The sequence below is a fragment of the Salvelinus sp. IW2-2015 genome, linkage group LG3 (genome assembly GCF_002910315.2).
Source record: "Salvelinus sp. IW2-2015 linkage group LG3, ASM291031v2, whole genome shotgun sequence".
Lineage (NCBI taxonomy): Eukaryota > Metazoa > Chordata > Actinopteri > Salmoniformes > Salmonidae > Salvelinus > Salvelinus sp. IW2-2015.
The window spans coordinates 28,457,923-28,482,063 of record NC_036840.1 but is presented as its reverse complement, the minus strand read 5'-3'; the positions used below and the strand labels follow the sequence as shown (position 1 = coordinate 28,482,063).

General features: G+C 43.9%; 1 protein-coding gene across 19 annotated transcripts in view; it reads right to left on the bottom strand.

The window, feature by feature from the left end:
- The window catches only part of LOC111954133 (receptor-type tyrosine-protein phosphatase delta), a 612,441-nt gene that overhangs the window by 212,037 nt on the left and 376,263 nt on the right, over positions 1 to 24,141 (bottom strand). For 18 of the 19 annotated variants that reach the window (XM_070435960.1, XM_070435968.1, XM_070435974.1 and 15 more), the window contains exon 1: positions 3,361 to 3,728. The exons of the other annotated variant lie outside the window; for it this stretch is intronic. The gene's annotated coding sequence lies outside the window, so the exon portion shown is untranslated. Of the gene's footprint in view, positions 1 to 3,360; positions 3,729 to 24,141 lie in introns of those variants that run through there. 19 annotated transcript variants of the gene reach the window in all.

The window sequence follows — 24,141 nt, the reverse complement described above, 5'->3', positions numbered from 1 at the left end:
GCCCATCCGTCTTGACAGGGATGGACAGGCCAGAGGTGATGCCGGCGGGGCGTGAAAATAGCGCTTCTTATTACCTCTGACCCCACGTATAACTGAATATCAATATCCGCTACGTGTTTCCCCTCTGTGATAAAGCCAATGCCCCACGTAGCAGACTTCTTTGAATGCTTTTCCTAATGGCAACCCCTATACCCCTATGTAGTGCACTACTTTGACAGAGGCCTACGGCCACCCTATGGGTCCTGGTCAAAAGTAGTTGCACTACATAGGCAATGGGGCCCATAGGAGATCTGCACCTGTTTTATATATCACGCAACCACCCTTGAAACAGAATTGGTAGAAAGGGTTAGCGAGGGAATGTAGCATGAGGATAGTAAGCTAGATCAGATGATGGCAGAGCGGAGTGCTAACCTACGCAGGCTGCAGCCAATGAACCAGGAAGGAAGGTGGCTAGGGAAGGCCATTGAATTACTTATTATGCTGTGGATTATCAGTGTTCTGCTAAATCCAAACTAATTTCTCATTCGTCAACATTGCATCAGAGTTCCTCCTGGTAAACGGCGTTCATAAGAATAGTCCCCCTGACACACATTGTCGCCGATTGAAGGCGCCACGCACATTACACCACATACATAGGCACGCCTAATTAAATACACGCACTTGCCATGCACACACACATCTTCACAGCAGCAAGGCACCGCCATGTTTTCACCAAACCGCTGCCAGTCCAAAACCTCCTCTCGTCGCCCTGCCACGCGCGGGGGGGGGGGGGGGGGGGGGGGTAGTTTAGGCCTGCTGGCACAAATAAATTAGATTACACCAGTAGATTACAGGGCAATGCAAACCGAGGTGGTGATTGTTAGCAGACCTATTGGCACTCCGCGGTCTTCTCTCTCCAACCAGGTTGGCGCCCCATAATTGCAGCCCTGCGTTTAGGTATCCGTTTACATTATGTAAGTGTTGATTTTTCAGTCCACGGCTTTGGTGTGGCACTCCACAAGCAGTGGTCACAGGCAACACAGGCGCACACGCACACAAACAAACACACAAAACACTTTTCAAACAGACTTTCTTTTTTTTTGCTTCCCCTTCTGCGATAGAATGGTGTGTCATAGACACTTGGATGTGGTGGAACAAAGCATTGTACAAGGAGACACCCCTTCTTTAAGAGGGTACTTTGTTCAGTCTGGCTGAGGGACTGGATGCTGATTTTATTAGCTAAGTCACTCTGCTTGGTTCACCTGCAAGGGAATCTATTAATCCTTTGSCAGCAGGCTCTTCTTGTCTCCTGTTTCATAATGTTCAGTCCCAGCATGAAATACACTGCAAATTAACTAGRAACTGCCTCGCTCTCATCGATGCACAATACACTCTTGCCCTGCCGCACTCAATCATAGAAACTTGGTTTCTGAGAGTTATGATGAAAAGGCTCTTCGAACAACACCGTGAATTGTTTCAAAGGATTTCACAGGGACACGCAGCCAAGGACAGGTACAGAAAAGATGGTGGCTTCAGCACTGCTTTCAAAACAACGTAGCTCATCTCTCACGTCAGCTCTCTTTGGGTGGAACCACTTAAATCGACTAGGCTCTTCCACGTTAACGCATGTTCATTTCGTCTCCTCTTTTGAGGGCAGCTGTCGTAACAGCGAAATTGGAAATCGATCGAGTTGCGACAGGCGCTAAGAGCGTTGTGTCAAAATTGGGCGAGTGCTAATTGTTGGAGCTAGAAACTGTAAAACGTAAAAGAGAGGTGAGCTCTCAGAGTGCTTACTGCCTACAAACTGATAAAGACTGCRCAGCCACAGACACAKWRACAATTACAAAGCACTTAAAATCCATTTTACACCTCACTACTCCAACCTCTCTTATTGACTTTTCATTTCACCCAGAGCTACAAACGCAATACAACCAAATAGTGAGCTATAAGGCAGCTGAATGTATGGAATGTAACCAAACGCCAAGCCATGCATATTTACTGTGTTTCATGCAGGCACATATCAATCAGTTCAAGAAAATTCTCAAACCGAGAAAATAGAATACAATTATATAATGCATATAAAACAAGCAATTAACCCAAAATGTGATATCTTTCACATATAAAAAGAGGCCTACATTTGATCAAATAAGCAGCAGGCCAGCACAGAGCATTATAACCTTATTATTATCAAATGTTTCTGTGGTAACCTTTTATGCTGTTAAAGGCCCAGTGTAGTCAAACATGTAAATTTGTCTGTGTTTTATGTATTCTTCCACACGATGAGGCAAAGGGGAGAGAATAGCCTGTCTTTTTGTGGCATCACTGGTCTCCTGACCCCCCCCCCCCCCCCRTCCRCCCCCCTCACTGTAGAGTTGTAGAGTAGGCTAGGAAGGCCCCTAGTGGCTAAACTCGCTCAGTGAGCACAGGTGTTGTGCGCAATTGTACTGGAAAAACTGTAACGGAAAAAAGGTTCACTTTCACCTGATTTTGTGACAGGCGTTTTTTGTGTGCCTTTTGAATGCCTGTAAACCAAGGGATATAGTTCGCCCTGCCGACTTTTCAGTTAGGAKCTCGGGGAAACAAAAATGTGTTCCAAAAATAGGCAACAACATAGATATGGCGCGCGTCTCTTGTGCGAACGCGAGGAATGCGGCTTTAAATCGTGACAGTAGACTCCACACAACTTCGAAAAACGTCGTTTTCCAGTTAAACTGTAATATCACTATCGAAACCTAATAGTATGCCTACTAAAACAGCACCATCATCATTACATCGATGTTATTTCTTCTGATGAGCAAATACAATGACTATGAATGTTTTATGAACGCAATCATCTATCGATAAAGGGTATTAATGTACTATATTTATTTTATTATTGTAGCCTATCATAGGCCGCAGCCTACTGCTGTAGAATTTACATTAGCCTATCATACAGTAAACGAATACCCAGATCCCCAAAATCGCCTAGTATACTAGAATAGTCATAAACATAACTCAAATAAATACTRGTATCCTGTTGTAAATGTGCACGTATGATACATTTAATTAAATGAGATTCGTGCGTCCCTRACAAAATAGGCAGGTCTATTCAGAGTCAATTCAACCTAAATAAACTACAGTATTATTGTATTCTCTATACAAAACACAAACAACATAAACGAGTCCATAAATACAACTCAAAAAATGCAATGTAGCCTAAGCACAGACAMAGTTTGGTGCTCCATTATATTTGACAATAAAGAAATACAACAAATCAATCGCATCTCAACACGCACTATTTTAAATGCTTTTGGAGACGACTTCAGTCCGGCAACACTGTGCGTGAAAAGTCAAACATCCACAAATTCACCAATTTGAATGGTCATTTCCATAGAAGCTTACCTTAACATCATATTTGCATGTAGTCTWTGAACTCGGTCTCTCCAGTTGTAGGCTATTAGAATAGTCGCGAGTTACATCCAGAATGACAGCAGTATACGAGAAATAATCCGTCTACAGATACGCTTCTTTTCCAGTCTGCCCACTCTAATTTCGCCTCTTCCTAGAGTTTTCTTTTCTCGAATGAATGTTCCTCAGTGCAAGATGCAAACCARCACAGCGAGCGGAGGGACCAGAATGTCCAGCAATGAAAACATGTGGTATATTTCCCGTCCTTGTGTGCGTTAGGTCTTCATTATTCTATGTGTCGAGACTGTGTCTGTTCTGTGTGCGGTGCGGCAGGGACGCGTTCTCTCTTGCCGACACTCACACAGACTGCCCGACTCAGGCACAGAAACCGAGTGGGGATAGAAGGTGACGTCACTCACCAGGATCAACTAACTCCCAGAGCTCAACTTTCTCCCCTTCAGTCCACCAAAGGAATGTTGGAGTTTGGACATCATCACACGTTTTTCAGGGAAACATTTGTTATACGTGGTAAAAATGGTCGGAAAATTTGTTTTCAGATGGTGAAAATAAAGAATACAGTGTGTGTGTGTGTGTCTGTGTGTCTGTGTGTGAGAGAGAGAGAGAGTATTTGTTTTTTTATAGCTATTTTGGGCTTTCAGATAGTTTTATCTGGGGAACTCCACCATTCACAAGCCACATGCATTTGAAACATTTCCAAGAGGAATATTTACAAAATATTACTTCTGACAATGTTTTTGCCCTTGAAGCATCAATAAAGTAATCCKTATATGATTGTTTTAAGAACTAGTCACATATTTACTGCTAATCCTAATACTGTTATTTATTCATATACCTTTGTAAAGCCAATATTATCGACTGAAACTAAATTATCAATATCATATCTTTGTGCATTGTATTCTAGAGTACACAGAGCCATAACAAAGTAAAGTATACGCCGGGCCCTGATTTAGAGGCTGAAAAACAATGTCCCAGAGCGACAGATGAATGAGGGTGTTTGGAGGAAACTTGCTTTTGTGGCAGGGACCCAAAGCTTCCAATGAACAACTTAGCCTGCAGGCACAAAACAGGTTTTCTCTTTCTTTTCTCTCTCTCTCTCTCTCTCTCTTCTCTCTCTCTCTCTCTCTCTCTCTCTCTCTCTCCTCTCTTCCTCTCGTCTCGTCTCTCTCTCTCTCTCTCTCTCTCTCCTTCTCTCTCTCTCTCTCTCTCTCTCTCTCTCTCTCTCTCTCCTCTCTCTCTTCTCTCTCTCTCTCTCCTCTCCTCTCCTCTCTCTTCGTCTCTCTCATCTATTTACACGGCTAAATAAAAAGTAGCGGTTTTAATAGCAAATGAACAATGAGAGCACTTGACAAATATGTCATTTCAAATAACTTTTGATTTAGTAATTAGCCTGTTCTGGCAATGCGAAAATTAGAGGTTTGGTCAAACAGTGAAGTTCAGTTGTGACCACAAAAGCAACGTTGTACAATTGTTTTAATGTCATTCCAATGATTGATGAGAAAAACACAAGAGCAAAAGCCATGATTAAATGATTCGTCCTTGACGTGTTGTTGAGGTTTTAGGTCTACAGAGTACAGAGTACAGTATACATTGTATGCATTCTTTGAGATACCACAGCATGAAAACATGAAAACTTTCTTTGAAAATGTGTTGGCATTGCTTGCAATGTATTACAAACACTGCATGACTTTAGTTTAAACATACTATAGTGACTAACCTATAGACTAACTTAAGTAGACATTATCAGATGCATTACAGATGTAGGATCTTCATTTGATCACCCTTTTGCAGGATAACTTTCCTGCAATGCAGTGTATTTGAGGCTTAAAAAGGCTTCTGAGTTTGTAATTTRCACTTTGAAATTTCAGACTTGATTTTTCCTTACGAAAAATGTATCAACCGCTACAAAAATGTCCATGAATTATAATCCACATAATAATTTAAATGTCTTGTWGCCGCATGTCCTGCTGTAGCAAACTGTCTCAAATTAAGATCCTACATCTGTACAATGCAAGCTATAACAGCAGTACAAGATACGGACGCAAATAGTCTACAGCTACCGTTTTCAAGCCCCTTCTCTCTTTGAATATAATTGGATGAGACTAGTTAGTGGATTTACAATCCCGTTCTGGGTCTAACCTTGTGCTTTTTCTGCTCTTGGCACAGTCGAGGGGTGTAATACGGCAGGCTARTGTTGATAAATGAGGGCAAGGGTGGGATTTATCAAGATAACTCATTACCTATAATGGGTGAACTTTGTCATGTAGAACTAGACGGCGAGAGTCCATAAACCAACTGTCTTTCAATAAGATGGATTCGAAACCAAGGCAATGCAGATGCTTGGCTGTGACACAGTATTTCTCTCCTTTTGAACGAGAGAAGTCAAGTTTGTTCCCTATTATGTCCGGCGACGTAGTGAAAGTTAAAGTTCCTAGGGTGACACCACATCTGGAGCAGATGGTGAATATCATAAGCTGAACAATGTTAAAAGGACTTTAACTCAAAAAATAAATTATGTCATTTAGCTGACATCCAGAGCAACTTACAGTAGAGAGCATACATTTATTCATATTTAACTAGGCAAGTCAGTTCATAATCAATTCTTACTCACAATGACAGCAGGTTAAGTGCCTTGTTCAGGGGAAGAAGACAGATTTTTACCTTCTCAGCTCAGTGATTCGATCTAGCAACTTTTCAGTTACTGGCCCAACGCTCTAACCACTAGGCTACCTGCCGTATGTTTGCACTTGTCCCCTGTGGGAATRGAACCCACAATGCCACGCTCTACCAACCGAGCCACACGATTCATCAACATGTACCTCCATTACAATATATAAAGTGGGAAACCCATCCACCCACTATGGCTTCACCACCACATGCTGTATGTTAACAACAACAAAAAATAAATCAAGAGAGCTGCACACTCTATATACATGAACTCCCAGTAATGTATTGGGTAGAACAGCAARGTTTCAGCATCACTGTGCCTTCTTCAGGGTAATGTCAGGAATGCTTGAACCAGGTTATCTCGACAAACAGTMCAACAACAACAACACTGAGATCAGTGTCGAACTTTCCACCCCCACCGTGGTTCTGTACATCTCTGGAGACCTTGACTAATCACAAAAACACTGACGAGCTTTTGAATATCCTCATTTGTGGGCGGTCCCTTTGGCATGCTTTATTGGATACATCATCAAGTCCCATAATGCAAATTGGTGCCTTTGATTACCTGCAATTATACTGAACATAAGGCTGATCTGAACTGGTAGCCATGTTTGTTCGTTTTTTTACACAGCAAATATATTTTGTTGACTTTATCAACCCAAATGACGGTATTTATATTGGCAACGCTTTACAATAAGGTATCCTTTCACYAGGTTGCAACGGTTTACACATAATATATCGACAGTTAACTATCATGAATGAACAGCTGCAACTCATTGGMTGAAAGGGTGTTACTGTCGTTTTGGTGCTTGCTCAATAATGAGCTTAGAGACAGTGGGGATAGAATGTCCTGAAGGACAGACACTTTATCAAAAACTACAAGTCAATCTGGGGCTTGCATGGGCACCAGCCTCCTACCACAGTGGTCTCTCTCTGAGCCACGAGCCAGACTATATGACAGCTGTTATGCCGCAAATCAATGTATTGACTTGGACAAGACTTCTCCTATACTGGGGTAGTGTTTATCTCAGCAAGGATATAAACCACCTTTTAAAGCTCCAACTTGTTGTTGTGTGAGTTCACATTGTTCAGCGGAGAAAGAAAAAAAGAAGTCGGAAATCGATTTCCTTGTTACACAAGTTAGATAGAGAGTTAAAGGAGCTACTGAGCGATAAAGTCATGGATTTCCCACAAAGGCCCACCAGCACACACTGTGTTTAGTTGTATCAAGATTGAGCATTTAATCAGACTTTGGATCAATGAATCGTGTACAGTATGAATGAATTGTCCATTATTTCTTAATGAGTATTTTTGGTCCAATTTATGAGTAGAATTTCCAATTAATTACAAGAAATGATTGAGTTAAAATGGATTGACRCCTGGATTAGAAAATGATCTTCTAACATCTGTATTATGGGCAAATCAATACCTATACACATTAGGACCACACAGGGAGTTCTAACAGACGTCATATAGCGAGACCATGCAAGAATATCCAATATGTAATCCTTATACATCCTTATACAGAACCCTAAGGTACAGGCCAGGCCAAGGTGTGTGTATCCTTGCCATGGTGCTGTGCCTTTATAGATGATTCTACGTCATGTCTTTACTCTCTGTTTGTGCATCTCAGGACAACACTATTTATAACCCAGGGGTAGAGKGACAGAACTTGTATCCCCACCAAAAACAACTTCCATTCAATTCCTTAGAGTCGATCCACCCTCACCGCAATGTGCCGTTTAAACCCACCCCTTTTCCAATCAAGTAAACCAGTCATCGTAAAATTAATTCCCTGCCATCAGSCTATTGCCTCTCACTCTTTGGATAACGATCTCCTAAGCGGATAAATGTAATCCGACGTGTCGAGACGACAGACGAAATTGACTTGTAAATGGCCACTGGCCAAGCACAACAATTTGGCTAAATGCCGAAGGTGACAACCAACCACCAAGGTGATATTACAGACAACACCCCAAAGGCATGACAACGTATGCCAAACACCCAACAAAACCCCAGCGTGAATCTCAGCCAAGAAACCCAGTATGTCTCTCTTCTCAGAATGTCTCAGAACGCGTTGGCGATGATGGACGGTGAAACGTATTGTCTTACTTAATGGTAAATTAACAGTTTGTCGAGATTTGAACACCTAATGATTGCTGAGTTCATGATACAAAAAGGACAAATAGCTGTTGCTAAGTTTACCCTCGAACTTTGAAAAGGAATGATTGCAATGATTACGTTTCATTTTGGGTTGAGTGCTGTTGATATATTGTTGATATACTGAGTTGAATCCAAGCAGCCCTATTGCTAAATCTTACACAATCTGTAATATTGCTATAAAATGACTTTTTATAGCTWTGCCCCCAACTGTACTGTAACACGATATGAAACAGTACTGAATTTGAACCAGATAGAGAGGCTATATATTTTTTCATCTGCCCTAGTTCTACTGTATATGACCTTGGTTGTGTTCACATTCTACCTTGACATGTAAGTAACAACTCATCTTCTACCGGCAATGCATTTGTAGTGACCTATTTTTGCCCGAGGCATATGGTCATAGTCAGTAACCTGCTCCTTACAGTAAKGTATGCACAGTCATCATTATTAGACAATGCCTTATTACAAAAGATCCATCACACTTGGCGATGGCGACAGGCGCTGAAAGAGCTCCGAGCTCTGTTCGGGTTTAACGTGGARTCAGGATGTCTTGTGATGGGCTTGAAAGGCAATCACATTCCATTAGAGCTGAATTGGGTTAACGTGGAAGCATGGCGTGCAGTGGCAGTGGCCGTGCAGTGTACGTGTTCTGACAGTTCCTGTCTGCTGAAGAATATTGTCTTCTCTTTGACAGCAGAGGGAGAGAGACCACGGAGAGAGAGAGAACCAAGTCCCAAGAAAGGATTCAGTGGAGTGGGGATACGGTGCAGATCTGCATTGGTTGATGTGTGTGTGTGTGTGTGTTGTGTGTGTTGTGTGTGTGTGTGTGTGTGTGTGTGTGTGTGTGTGTGTGTGTGTGTGGTGTTGTGGTGTGTGTTGTGTGAGGTTGTCCTCCACTCTACTCTCTCTCTGGCCTCTCTTCCCCGCACCTATCCTCCCACTCTACCTACTCTCTCTCTGCCTCTCTTCCCCACCTATCCTCCGACTCTACTATCTCTCTCTCTCTTCCTCCTATCCTCCACTCTACTCTCCTCCTCTCTGCCTCTCTTCCTCACGTCACCTCCACTCTCTCTCTCCTCTCTGCCTCTCTTCCTCACCTATCCTCCACTCTAACTCTCTCTTGCCTCTCTTCCTCACCTATCCTCACACTCTACTGCTAACTCTCCCCTCTCTCTGCCTCTCTTCCTCACATCCCTCCACTCTCTCCTCTCTGCTCTTCACTTTCTCTTCTCTGCCTCTCTTCCTCACCTATCTCCACTCTACTCTCTCTCTGCCTCTCTTGCCTTAACCTTATCTTCACTCTACTCTCTCTCTCTCCTCTCTCTCCTCACCTCTCTTCCACTCTACTCTCTCTCTGCTCTCTCTTCCTCACCTACGTCCTACACTCCTACTCTCTCTCTGCCTCTCTTCCCCACCCTATCTCCACTCTATCTATCTCCGCCTCTCTCTCCTCTCTTCCTCACCTATCCTCCACTCTAGCTCTCATCTCCCCTCTTTCTGCCCTCTTTCCTCACTATCCTCTACTCCTCTCTCTCTCTGCCTCTTTCCCCACCTATCATCCACTCTATCTATCTCTCTCCCCTCTCTCTGCTCTCTTCCTCACTACCTCCACTCTCCCTCTCTCTGGCCTCTCTTCCTACCTATCCTCCACTCTCGTACTCTTCCCCCTCTCTTCCTCTCTTCCTCACATCTCCACTCTACTCTCTCTCTCTCTGCTTCTCTCCTCAACCTTCCTCACTCTACTCTCTTCTCGCCCTCTTTTCCTTCACCTACCTCCACTCTACCTCGCTCTGCCTCTTCCTCACTATCCTCTACTCTCTCTCTCTCTGCCTCTTCCCACCTATCCTCCACTCTCTTTCTCCTGCTCTCTTCCTCACACTATCTCTCCTCTCTCTCTCTCTTCCTCTCACCTATCCTGCTACTCTACGCTATCTCTCTGCCTCTCTCTCCTCACTCTCCTCGGTCCTTCCTTGCCTCTTCCTCCCTCTATCCTGCATCTGCTCTCGCTGCCAGTATCCTAGGACTCTAACCTACCCCCCTCTCTCTGGCCTCTCTCATGAACTCCCACTCTCTTCTCCGTCGCTCTGCCTCTCTTCCTCACCTATCTCTGTTACTCTCTCTCTCCTCGCTTACCTCACCTAACTCCACTCTACTCTCTCTCTGCTCTCTTCTCTACCATATCCTACTACTCTACTCGCTGCTCTCCTGCCTCTCTTCCTACACTATCCTCACCTCCGTCTCTCTCTCTGCCTCTCTTCCTCACCTATCCTCCACTCTACTCTCTCTATCTCTCCCCTCTCTCTGCCTCGCTCCCTCACATATCATCTACTCCACTCTCTCTATCTCTCCACCTTCTTCTACCTCTCTTCCTCACCTATCGTCCACTCTACTCTCTCTCTACCCATTCCCCTCCCCTCCCAAAGCTGATTATGTCATGATATGACCCTCCCATGCTCTCTCTCTCTTTTCTGTGTGTACATAGCCAGGCTCACCTCTCACCGTGCAGCAACAGGCATTAACCAGAACTCTCCGGGCGTGGCCGATTGATCACGGCTATTGTGTCTGCCCGGGTCCTCCATTTTACAGTTCAGTGTCCATGAAAAGGCGCTTTCGACCGGCCCAATCCATCACCCCCCCCCCAACCCCCCCGCACCCAACAGCACAAAGTGGAGAGCCTACCGGCTAATTCCCCAATGACATTTTCACAAGCGCACCTTTATCAATTTCACACCTCCCGAAGCCCCTCTATGGAGSGGGGTGGGAGGAGAGGGATCGAGGGAGGTTTGATGGGAGAGTGTTTGAGAGAGTAAACATGAAGTTTGATGTTTGGGGAGTGATGTGAGTTCTGCACAAACAAACAGGGTGTCATGTCCATTGAAGTAAGGGACAGTGCAAGGTCATCGATGCTATACATTCATGGATTTATATTACTATTGGTACGTAATGAATAGTTAATGGTCATTCAGGGTTCTCATTTTGATGAGATTATAAAATCAMCTACAAGTGTAGTCAAATATTAATGTTGTTTTTTAACTAGGAATATGGTTAAACTTTGTACAGATGTCGYATCTTAATTTGAGCCAGTTTGCTASAGCAGGAAAACAGGAAATGTGAAAATGAATTTAGATAATAATAATGGAAACCTTTAGTAGGGGTTGATACATTTTTCAAGTRTGACATTTTAAAGTGGAAATTACTAACTTTAGAAGCCTTTTTAAACCTCAAATACAGTAGAAGTGTGTATGTCCTGAAGTGCAGCAAAATTCTCAGCAACAAAAGAGTGATCAAATTAAGATCCTACATCTGTGATCCTACATACGTATACACAGAGTGTACAAAACATTAAAAACCCCCCCCCCCCCCCCCCCAAGGCTTAAAAATCCTTCTTTAACCTGTCTCCTCCAATTCATCTACACTGACTGAAGTGAATTTAACAAGTGACATCAATAAGGGATCATAGTTTTCACCTGGATTCACCTGGTCAGTCTGTCATGGAGAGAGCGGGTATTGTTAGTGTTTTGTACACTCCGTATAGCAAAGAGGTTCTAATTTCCTGTAACAAAATATGTATCAACCCCTATAGAAAAAAATATAAAGCGCTATATGTGTCCCATGTTTTATGATTACTATTAATTCATTGTGCCTATGATAATGTACAAACCTGTTACTGTTTGCTGCCCCCTATAGTTTACATCTCTCTTTTGCTCTCCCTCACTTTCCATCTCTTTCTCTTCCATACTGTAATAAATAACACACATGCTAATTATTCGTCCTCTGACATCATCAAAGTTGTAATGGAAAATGCCCTCGCTTCCTCCTTTCACCATCTTGACACAATTAGGCCTTCGGATAGGCAGCCAACGGATCCATTTGAGAGGCACTTGATTGGTTGGTGAAGGTACTGTAGGAGAGCTTGTAGAAGCTCATGGGAGGATAAGTACGTTTATTTGTGTTTGGCGAGGCTGAATGCTACCTACGTCAGGCGGCACTTCAAGAAAGCGGAGTCGGAGAGGAGGAGCGCGAGGGGAGGCAGGTGGAGAGAGAGGAGGAACGGGTGGAGAGAGAGAGGAGAGAGAGAGAGGAGAAACGGGAGGGGAGGCAGGTGGAGAGAGAAAGAGGAAGAACGCAAGGGGAGGCAAGCAGAGATACTGTAGAGAGACAGAGGAGGAACGGGAAGGGAGGCAAGAGGAGAGACAGAGAGATGGGAAGCAAGCAGGAGAGAGAGAGGAGGAACATGAGGGGAGGCAATTAGAGATAGAGAAGAGGAAGGCGAGGGGAAGCCAGTAGTGAGGGAGAGGAAGAGCGCAAAGGAGGCGAGCCGAGAGAGAGAAAGGCAAGGTGACTCGTTCACGGGCCGAAGGGTTTATGGGATTGCTCCCAGCTGTCTCTCTGTTCAGTGTATCCGCGGCGCCCATAATATCTTAATTGTTTCAAATTAAATGCTCGTAAAATTGCAAAGGAAATTAGTTTTCTCCCTGGCTAATTCAGTGACTACCCGACTTTCATCTGGGTACACTTTGAGTGTGGAGGCTTTTTAAAGAGGAAAATGGCTCCCATACCGGATGGGTTGGGACTTAATATGTTAGAATTTGTTTTATAGGTTGTCAATTTCCACCTTGTGCATGCTACATGAGTGCGTGTGTGTGTTTATGCGCTTGTGTGAGCGTGTGTATGCATATGAATGTTTGTGTGATTGTGTGCGTTCGTCCGCGCGGGCACACGCGTGTGTGTGTGGTGCTTATCATAATAACGGTCTAAATAACACTGGGGGGTTAACTCATCTAGACCCCCCTCCCCCACCCGCCATGGCTTTCTTAAGACTCAGCTCATTCCAAGGGAGGAGCACACATTCAAATCACTCAACCAGCAAATGTGCCCTGAAGACATAAGCCTTCCTGTCACACTTCACTCACTCACTCACGTCACATCACATTCACCTGTCACTCAGTACTTTCTTCACTGTCACTTGCACTTCATTGTCTACTCACTTCACATTCACTCACTTTCATTGCACTCACTTCACTCACTTGCACAGTAGTCACTGCACTTCACTCACGGTCACGTCACTCACTAAATCCATGTGTTTGCATGGATTCTCTGTGTTGAGCATTCACACTGTATGCCATATATTCTGTACAGCAGCTCATATGCAGATACACGCCATGATACGTGAGACATTTATCAATCCAATCACCCCTCACAATGCACATCAGAAATTCCCATTAGCCCTAGTTAACCTGGCATATTTCCTCTTACTCTTCGATAACTATGGGTCCCAAAGAAGCCCACGCAGGGGCAATAACAGCTCATTAGACTGGGGGAGTGGGGTGTTGTGGTGGGGATGGCAAGTCGATTATCCCAAGCAAAAACACCAGCTGAGATGGCTGACACCTCTTCACTGGAGCCGAGTGTCGGGGATTGGTGATGTGGATGATCAATCTCATCTGACTGGAATGGAGGTAAAGTGGGAATACTTTTGTTGATAGGTGTTCTAAACGTTTGTGACACTGGATGTGAGCATGGGRATGTCCTTTACATGTTTTTAACCCTTTTTTGTATTCTCTTTGCATGGTTACTCCGGTCAACTACTGAGCAATGATCTTATGTCATGAGACCTTTATAACGAATATCATGGAATGTCATAACAACTGACATAGGCACGCAAGTTCACCCAATTATAGCCTTACTAATACAACCATCAATGCAAAGTTCTTTCTTTCAGGTTACCTAGCTACCACACTAGTTCATCTTGTTCACTGTGCGTCTCACTTMTGCTGAATTAGGGCATTAAGCAAACATATTCCATTAACGTTTCGACTTTGGTCCCAAAACTGTCTGCAACGGCTCACCGTGGAGTGGAGGGTACACAAGGCTTATGTCAATACATGCCCCATTGCACAACATATCATATCTATTACGTGTAATCTTTGCTTCACTGTACTAATACCAGAGCCAAGTTTCACATGCTGAAAATCAATGCTGTAGTTGTTACGCAACACAACATTATTTCTGATCCAGACTTTACATTGCAAGCACAGKCAATAATCTCTCTGACAGACAATGTGCTGTTACATAAGGTTCGACAGGGTGGGTTTGTATATGCACAACTAAGATGTCAATATTATTTTGGAGAGTATGACCAAAACATGCATATTATGTGACAACATTTCGTATTAAATATTCTGTGTCACTCCATGTGTTTATTTTGTATTTATAATCCAGATAWTACCCACATTGACGTCATGATTAACCGATAGGTCACTTTGGATTTGATCTGGACTGACTTGACGGATGAACATAGAGGATGGGCAGTTCTCTATGTCAACTGGTTGAATCGCCTTTTTTTTCTATTGCATTTCCTGGTTCTATATCTTCACCTTTTCCCCTCTCTTCTTAGCACTTCTCTTTGTTCTTTTCATCTGCTGTTCTTCAACATCAATTAGCCTCAATGTTTTATATCTCTGTTCACCACGTGTGTTTCTCTCTTCTACTTTAACATGTACTTGTGCCTCCTCTCCTCTGCTTCACATCCCTCTCTTTCCTCTCTTCCTCTTCTAATTTTCCCCGGGTCCCCTCATTTCCATCCCTCTTCTCTCCTCTCCACCCTTCCTCTCGGTGCAATTGTGCATGCACTCACTTTTTCAACTTCTCACCGCTCCTCCTCGCCCCTCTTGTCCTCTGTTTTCCTCCCATCCTCTCCTCCTATTTTTGAGCCACTATACACTTTCCACTCCTCTTCTCTGCATGTTCTACCTCGTCTCTATTCCCCTCCATCCCCTATCTTATCACTTTTTCCTCTTCTCTTCTCTATTCTCTCCAAGCCACTTTTCATGTTGATCTATTCTTACCATCTCCAAAAAACTTCCTTCCCACATCATTTTCTCTTCCTCTACTCCCTACCCTCCYCTCTCCTCCATTCCCTCTTCTCCTSCCCTCCCTACCCTCCACTCTCCTCTCTTTTCCACATTTATCTCTCCTCCATTCCCTCTTCTCCTGCCCTCCCTACCCTCCACTCTCCTCTCTTTTCGCATATCTTACTCTCCTCCATTCGCCCTCTTGTGCCTGCCTGCTGCTGCCTATCGCTCCACTGCCCCCTCTCTCCTTCCACAGTTATCTCTCCTCCATTCGGCCTCTTCCACCCTGCCGTCAACCCTACCTCCTACTCGTCCTCTGCTTTTCTACTTTTTCTCCTGCATTTATGCTCTCCTCCATTCCCTCTCTCCTCCTCCCTACCCTCCACTTCTCTCTCTTTTCGCACATATTGTAGTCTCCTCGCTCCATGTCCTCTTCTCTGCCGTCCCTACGCCTCAACTCTCCTCTCTTTTCCATATTTTATCTCTCCTCCATTCCCTCTTCTCCTGCTCCACTCCTACCCTCTACTCTCCTCCTCTTTCCTAACATGTATTTCTCCTCGCATTCCCTCTTCTCGCTCCCTCCCTACCCTCCACTGCTCCTCTCTTTGCTCATCATTACTCTCTCCTCCATTCCCTCTTCTCCTGCCCCTCCCTATCCCTCCCACTCTCCCCTCTTTCTTTTCCATATGTATCTCTCTGGCCAATTCCGCGTCTTCTCCTGCCCTCCCTACCCTCCACTCCCCTCTCTTTATATTTTATCTCTTCCTCCATTCCCTCTTCTCCTGCCTCCACTACCCTCCACTCTCCTCTCTTTTCCATATTTTATCTCTCATCCATTCCCTCTTCTCCTGCCCTCCACCTACCTCCACTCTCCTATCTTTTCCATCACTCTCTTTTTTCCACATTTATCTATCCTCCATTCCTCTTCTCCTGCCTCTATACCCTCCACTCTCCTCTCTTTTTCTAAAATTATTTTCTCCTGCCATTCCCTCTTCTCCTCCCTCCCTACCTCCACTCCTCCTCTCTTTTCCATATTTATCTCTCCTCCATTCCTCTTCTCCTCCCTCCCCTACCCTCACTCTCCTCTCTTTTCCATATTTATGCTCTCCTCCATTCCTCCTTCTCCTGCCACCCTACCCTCCACTCTCCTCTCTTTTCCTACACTCTCTTTTTCCACATGTATCTTCTCCATTCCCGTCTTCTCCTCCTGCCCTCCCTACCCTCCACTCTCCTCTCTTTTCCACATTTATCTCTTCTCCATTCCCTCTTCTCTCCACCCTCTTGCCACCCTCCCATCCTCTTCCTCCACTTTCCCCATTCCCTCTCTTTCTTCTCCTCTCTGTGTTTGTGCCCTTTCGCTCCATGCACATCTAATGGCTGTGGTGTAATCCACTGGCTAATCTGCTGACAGTCTGTGTGACAAGGCATTAGCTCTGTGTCACTGCGCTACCCACACTGCCTCCCAGGGTCTCTGTATGTGCATCACGGGCCTCTTAGAGTTCTGCTTCGACCTCTCTCTCTCTCATCGCTCTCGTCTCTCTCTCTCTCTCTCTCTCTCTCGTGTCTTGTCTCTCTCTCTCTCTCCTCTCTCTCGGCTTGCAATTTCAATTTAAGGGCTTTACTGGCATGGTAAACATATCTTAACATTGCCAAAGTAAGTGAAGTAGATCTCTCTCTCTCTTGTCTGACCTGTATAAGGCAGACTGAATAACAGACTGATAAATCACTATCAACCAGACCTGCCTACTCCCCCAATCTGTTAATCCAGAAAGATTAGAACAAACATTTCAAGTAATTATCAAGGACTGTTTCCGGGTGGGGCGGGAAGATGCTGGTGGGTGGATGGTGACTGAGGGGATGGGTCGGGAGTATCTTTATATGCATTTATTTGAAAAAGAAAAACGACAAAACGAAATAAAAAGTTTGTCGCTAAGAAAAACCAAGGGAGTATAGCATAATGGCTGGACTATATGACTGTCTGCTGTTTTCACAGTCTGCCATTGTAGGTTGACCTATATGCAATGCTGTTTGATTGGACATTTAATTTCATGGCATATTTAATTAACTTTATAAGGTAGTGGAAGGGAATGGTGTCTGTGTGTGTGTGTGTGTGTGTCAATCTCCTCCCTCATCTTAATCTCCAGCCAAAACCCCCCGACAAGCGCTCAATCGCACCTAATATCAGTCCCTTCTCTCTTTCATCCCCTCTGCTTCTATCCTCTCCATCCCCTCTCTCCTTTTCTTTAACAAGCCCCAGACCCGGACTTCCATCTCTCCCTGTAATCCCGTTATCGTGCTTGACCCCAGTAGATCTGTGTGTGAGTGTGTGTGTGTCCACAGCATATCTGTRAGCTAGCCACACAGATTATCCAGAGACAGCAGTCGGACACAATGGACTCCCGTTCTGAAGTGGAGGAGATTGCCTGATCCCCTGTAGCTGATAAGTTCCGCCCCTGAAGGTCCGAAGCAAGAAGGGAAGGAGGAAGGGTCAGTCTCCTTGCTATAGCGATCACTAATCACTGGCTAGCCTTTTTCAAAGGGAATAAGGGAGACGGAGAAAAGGAGGGGTGCGCTTGGTTGAAATTGAACCAGGCCAGCTGGAGCGATCGATTGATGAGTCAGACTTGTTGATTGGGTGACGTTTTTTTGTGTAACGGTCTGTGAATAAGTCCTTAATTAAACTGATTGTGTGTTCCAAGACTTGTTATAAGCATTCATGACATGTCAATTGTCCTGTATAAGGCAGTAAAGCTGTACATTTATTCATGTTAAAACAACATACACTGGTGGTATATAAATTGATGGTTATAATCAGTAGGATTACTACAGGTACACTTATTAATCGTATATCATGAACACATCAGATGCATTGCATCTTGTTGGTAGCCATTACCTTAAACGGCACCATTCATTCATCAAAAGTCTGATAAATGCACTTGAATTGCTTTGGGTAAGAATGCATCTACTCCACTCACAACAGTTTGTCCTTTTCCATTAAATCCACCTGACCCGTTTGTTTGCCACCACAGAGATGATACTGCTGCCATCCTGATGATACACATAACAAGAGGCAGACTCTGATGAGACACAGCTCGCTAAAGTACTGTCAGTGTCTAGATGTAGATGATTCGTTTGTCTGCAGCCTCCGAACCACGTCGCTGGTGATACTGTAGGATTCTTCCCTGCACTGTATTAAGATACAACTGTGATGTTTTAGAGGCTTGACAAACAGCACCCTATAGGGCTCTGGTATATACAAGATGGTATTTGAGGATACCMTTGGGGGTAAAGTGGAATCACATGGGATATTTCTGGGATCGTTCATGTTTCTGGGCACAAATTGAAGTGCTTTACTGCAATGTGTGAAGACTACTTTTCCCTAASTTGTCAGATACTTTGATAGATACCACTTTTGATAAATTACAGCSTAACATAGTGAATTGTATGACCTTGTGTTATCTTCTATTACTACAATGCTAACTTACTCTGTATACGGTATAAGGCATTGATTAGCGTTACTTTATAGGCACAACACTCCATAAAACATCATAAAGTACATTCTCGCCAATGACAACGTATATCACATTGCTGTTAATGGAACATAGCAGATTTCACAAGAGACCCACTGATCCGACTATGATAAGACTTGGTAGTAATTTCACAGGCTGAGTGTGTGGTGTATGCTTTGTGTGACGGGCCACCCTGACACACACACTCTCTCTCTCTCTTACACAGACACTGACACACACGTGCGTTCAATTACCCTGGGGCGTATGAAATAAAGGATCCGATTCGGGAAAGTTGTATTCCTGTCGTCAATGCTGGTTATGCCTGGTGAGTTACCGCCATATCCAAAAGTTCTTCCCATCGTTATGTAATAATACAAAAAATTATTCTGGGCTAATGATATAAGAAATTACTCATAAAAAAAGAAAATACTGGCAAAGTTTCGCTAAGGGCTAGAAGCACGGCAGCCCCTCTGTTGGAGCCATTTTTTTGTCTGTGTTGTGTGGCAGGGGGCTGTGTGTGTGTGTGTCTATCTGATGTGTGCGTGAGGGCGCGGCGGGGGGGGGGGGCTGTGTGTTTGACATACTGACATCACAATCTCTGCTCCAGTGTAGCTAGGTCCCCACTGTAACATGTTGGTCCTGACCAGTGTAACATCAATCATTTGCGAGAGAATAGCTCTGAAGTAAAACACATGTTTCAACCCCCACATTATCCCAGCTGTTTTTCTACAATGGAGGCATTATAGTGCCATTTTACAGTAGCTGAGGGAATAACACATTTTCAACCACCATCATATCTCCAGCTGTTTTTCTACCAATGGAGGCATATCGTACCATTTTACCAGTAGTTGAGTAATAACACATTTTCAAACCACCATCATATCCCAGCTGTTTTTCTACAATGGAGGCATAATCAGTACCATTTTACAGTAACTGCCTTTCTTTTTTATTAACTTGAATTGTCTGTGGACTTGCATTTGTGCTGGCACAGGCAGAATAGAAGTCTTAGAGAGAGAAAGAATCAGAGAAAACAGAGATAGAAAGCCCACTGCTCTATTCTCCGTACTATTTAATTATAATTGTGCGAGAGATCGCGTACCGCTTTAGCAGTCGCTGAGTCTGCCCAGCCAATAAGAACTTGCGCTCAGCTGCATCTGACAGGTGATAAATGGCACCACGGCCGTCTCCCTCGTCCATCGTCCCTTTTAGCAGCTGAGCGGTGCATTTATGGGAATGCACCGAGGCTGGCGCGGCCTTGGAATGGGCCGTCGGGCCGTTCATTAAAAACGCTCATTCACATGTGACACGCGTGTGGCTCTCGGAGTGTGTGTGTGTGTGTGTGATTTAGGAGCTCCTCAACAGAATCAATGATCTCTTCAAACCAAATAGACATGCAAGTCAATTCACATCCATCCACATCCAAATTGTGAAGAACCTGTGGCTATAGGTATTGGGCCTTAATGATGTGATGCCAGTTTCCGTTTGACTTCTGCTACACCACAATATCATGTCATTTGGTCACCATGACATTTTGTCTGTCAGGAACAATCCATGTATTATTGGTTTCCTGCTAATGTTGAACGGCAGGTAACCCCCTATGTGGTGACTAACCCACTGAACTTCCAATGAACCCCTGTGAAAGATGCAACAGTAAACATTAGAACCTCTGCTCGTTGGTGTAAATCTCAAGTTAGCAGACCGCCAAAATAACTGCTGCTATTTTACTGTTTAATATCAGATAAAGAATATCAGACCATAGCCTTGTTATTATTGATCTTACTTAATGCTCTTCTCGAAATGAAATCGAAGATATAATGTAACATTTTATTTGGATATTCAGACTGAATTCAACTAGATGGATAAGTGACCACAGTTCAGTAATATACAAACATTAAGAACACCTTCCTAATATAGAGTTGCACTCCACCCTTTCTCCCTCAGAATAGCCCCAATTTGTTTGGATGGGCTCTACAAGGTGTGGAAAGTGTTCCACAGGGATGCTGGCCCATGTTGACTCCAATGCTTCCTACCGGTTGTGTCAAGTTGGCAGGATGTCCTTTGAGTGTGGACCATTCTTGATACATACAGAAACTGTTGAGCGTAAAAAACCCAGCAGCATTGCTGTTCTTGACACAAACTGGTGAGCCTGGCAGCTACTACTATACCACCATTAAAAGGCACTTAAAATATTTTGTCTTGCCCATTCACCCTCTGAATGGCACACATTACCCAATCCATGTCTCAAATGTTCCAGACTTAAAAATCCTTCTTTATTCCTGTTTCCTCTCCTTCATCTACACTGATTTGAAGTGGATTTAACAAGTGACATCACAATAAGGGATCATAGCTTTTACCTGGATTCACCTGATTCACCATGTAATGGAAAAGAGCAGGTGTTCTTAATGTTTTGTATACTCAGGCTATAGGTTACATTATGTTTTAGAAGTATTATTACACATACAATGGCAACTCTTTTATTAAGATTCATTTAAAAATGTATTATTAAAGAGTTTCTATGTATCAACTGAAATGTTTTATTGCAAAAATGTTCATATGCAACCTTTTTTCCAAAACCATTGTAATGGATCATACCTCTTCCGTTAGCCTACATAGGCTTACTCTGTGTGGTACTATCCTACTGTACTGAGGTGTGGTTGAAACAGGCTGAGGTAGTTGAGGCATAATTAGTAATCTGCCTTGGACTTGTCAGCTCCTGTTAGTGCTTCGGTTTTAATTCCTTTTGTCTGTTCTCTCCCGATAGCCTTTCCCCGCGCTTCGTAGAGCTGTTGTGTGTGTGTGTGAGGTTCCTCTGCCACTGTTTACCATTTTTTTAAATGCTTTGGCCTCCTGCCCTTTTCTCCCTTCCATCCTCTATTTTGGATTAATGAAATGGAGGAAATGTCGAATCGTGTCGGAGACCCATTCATCGCAGACATTTTGGACCAGGCGGCGTGCTAGTCAGGCGTGTGCTGTGTGTGTGTGGTGAGTGTGCGTCGTGTGAAAGAGATAATTTGTGTAAGTGTGTCAGTTGAGTGAATAGCAGAGTCTGTGCACTTATGGGCATATTTGTGTGATATGAGTGTTTGTGTTTGTGTGGTAGACATGCGTCTCAGGCAGGGGCAAGGTGATGAAAGCGCTTTGAAGATGTACGGCTAGAAGGGAAACCCCACAATACACCCTCTCTCCCCACCTCTCTCTCTCTCTCCACCACCTTCTTTAACCTTTCCCCTCTCTCTCTCTGTCCTCTCTTCCCTCCCTTTCGCTCCAACCTCTCCTCTCTCCCTCTCCTCTCCCTCTCCCTCTCCCTCTCTCTCTCCTCTCTCCCTCTCTCTCTCTCTCTCTCTCTCTCTCTCTCTCTCTCCTCTCTCCTCTCTCCCTCCAGCTCGCCTCAGTTGCCAGTGCTGGCTGAACTCTCTCTGTCCCTAGATGTAGGGTTGACAAGGCTGGACTGAAGGACGATGCATCGGGCATGTGAATTAGTCTGGAAAGAGGTAGGAGACATCCCTGGAAATCAGGGATTACTCTACCCGTGGAATTAAAGGCTACATTAGATACATGTGACACATCAATCAGAGCGGAGACTGCAATATCACACGCCATATGGTTCATTACATGCCTATTCATGCGTCATTACATGCTTATTCATTTGTTATAACATCTTCATAAGCACTTTGGGTATTTGTCGGTATTATTAGCTCATCTATGTCTATAGAGATGGGACTCTTAGTTAATAATATTGCGTGACTAAGATGATTGAATGGCAACATAACTTTAAAAGTTAAAACAGTTTAAGCAAGTTAAACAGTAGTAACCAAATAGTTTTTATTTCTCTATTTATTTAGTCTTTAACTATCCAGTGAACCCTCTTTGTGATAAAACCCACGGTAACAGCCTTCATACAAGGGATCTAATTGTAAAGTGCTACCAAATTCACCTTTCGCAAGAAAGATCATTTGATATTTCATCCAATCTTCTGTTGGTTCTCTTCCGTCGCACTCCACTTAGCATTTTAAGTTACCGCACACAACTTAGTCCAACTGAGCAGTGGGGTTCAGGTGTGAGTTGCAGTATGGGTTGCTGCCGGCGGCTGTTTTAGCCAACACTCCCTTAGCTGTAACACATGGCTGACGGAGTAAAGCTATTTTCTTCTTTTTTGGTTGTCATTTGCTATTGGCCCGATAGGAAGAGACACAGGGCTATGTGCACATCGACACTGTGTCTGATGTTATTGTGTTGGATTTTTGTATTGCAATGAGTTCTTCACAAATGTTGAAATGTGAACGTTGTTATATTTGTCTACCCATCTGTCTATCTGTCTGTCTCTCTTGCGCTTTCCCTCTGTCTGTTATCTTAATACTTGTAGGTCTTAATTAGAGCCAGTTTGCTACAGGAGGAAATTAGGCTTGTTGGGAGAATGTGAAGGTGAAGCTGGTTGAGAGAATGCCAAGAGTGTGCAAAGCTGTAATAAAGGCAAAGAGTGGCTACTTTGAAGAATCTCAAATATATAATATATTTTAATTGTTTAACACTTTTTTGGTAACTATATGATTCCATATGTGTTATTTCATAGTTTGATGTTTCACTATTAGTATATAATGTGAAAATAGTACAAATAAAGAAAAACCCTGAGATGAGTAGGTGTTCTAAAACATTTGACCGGTTGTGCAGAACGTAGTGCACTATGTAGAGAATGAAATGCCAATTGGGACGCGCCGTCATCTGTTCCCTACTCCCTCAAATCCCAGCAGAATTGGCTGATTGTAATTCACAGGCCATTGTTTGGAGAGGTCGCGGCGGCTTGTTTGCTATTGATTTTTATCTAAAGGCTCCTATATTTTACCGTGCACATATCAGGAGCAATTGTTTTAAGTATGCAGGGAAATCAATAACCCTAGCTGAGGGGCCCGTCTTTCCCGCGCGCCTTTCAATGGCTCCAATTTATGTTTTAATTACCATGATCTACTCAGGAGTTTGAAGCTCGACGACGTGCACCTCGCAATCAGGACCTACATCCAACCCTGTTCACTTGGATGATCTTTGTCATCCACGTATCAGTCATTGTAGGAGCACATCAAACGTACTGTAGTGGAAAACAACCGTATAATTGTGGTCTCCATATGAATATATCAGTTAACAACATGTCTCGAGACAGATTGTATGCCTCCTGTATCTTTATTAGAGATAGTCAGCTGAACTCATGCCATTAGGAATGATTGGCCAACTTACTCTGCCATAACAGTGGCTGTGCGTCGAGCTGAAAGCAGTCAAATATATTTATATTGAGTCCTATAATTAAGACAGATCAATACAACTGCAGTAACTCTTATCCTGATTCCCAGGTGTGGGTGTGTGGTGTGTGTGTGTGTGTGTGTGTGTGTGTGTGTGTGTGTGTGTGTGTGTGTGTGTGTTGTGTGTGTGTGTGTGTGTCTGTGTGTGTGTGTGTGTGTGTGTGTGTGTGTGTGTGTGTGTGTGTGTGTGTGTGTGTGTGTGTGTGTGGGGTGGTTCGGTGGGTGGTTCTGTGTGTGGAGGTGGTTCGGTGGGTGTGTGCCGGCACGTCGCTGTGT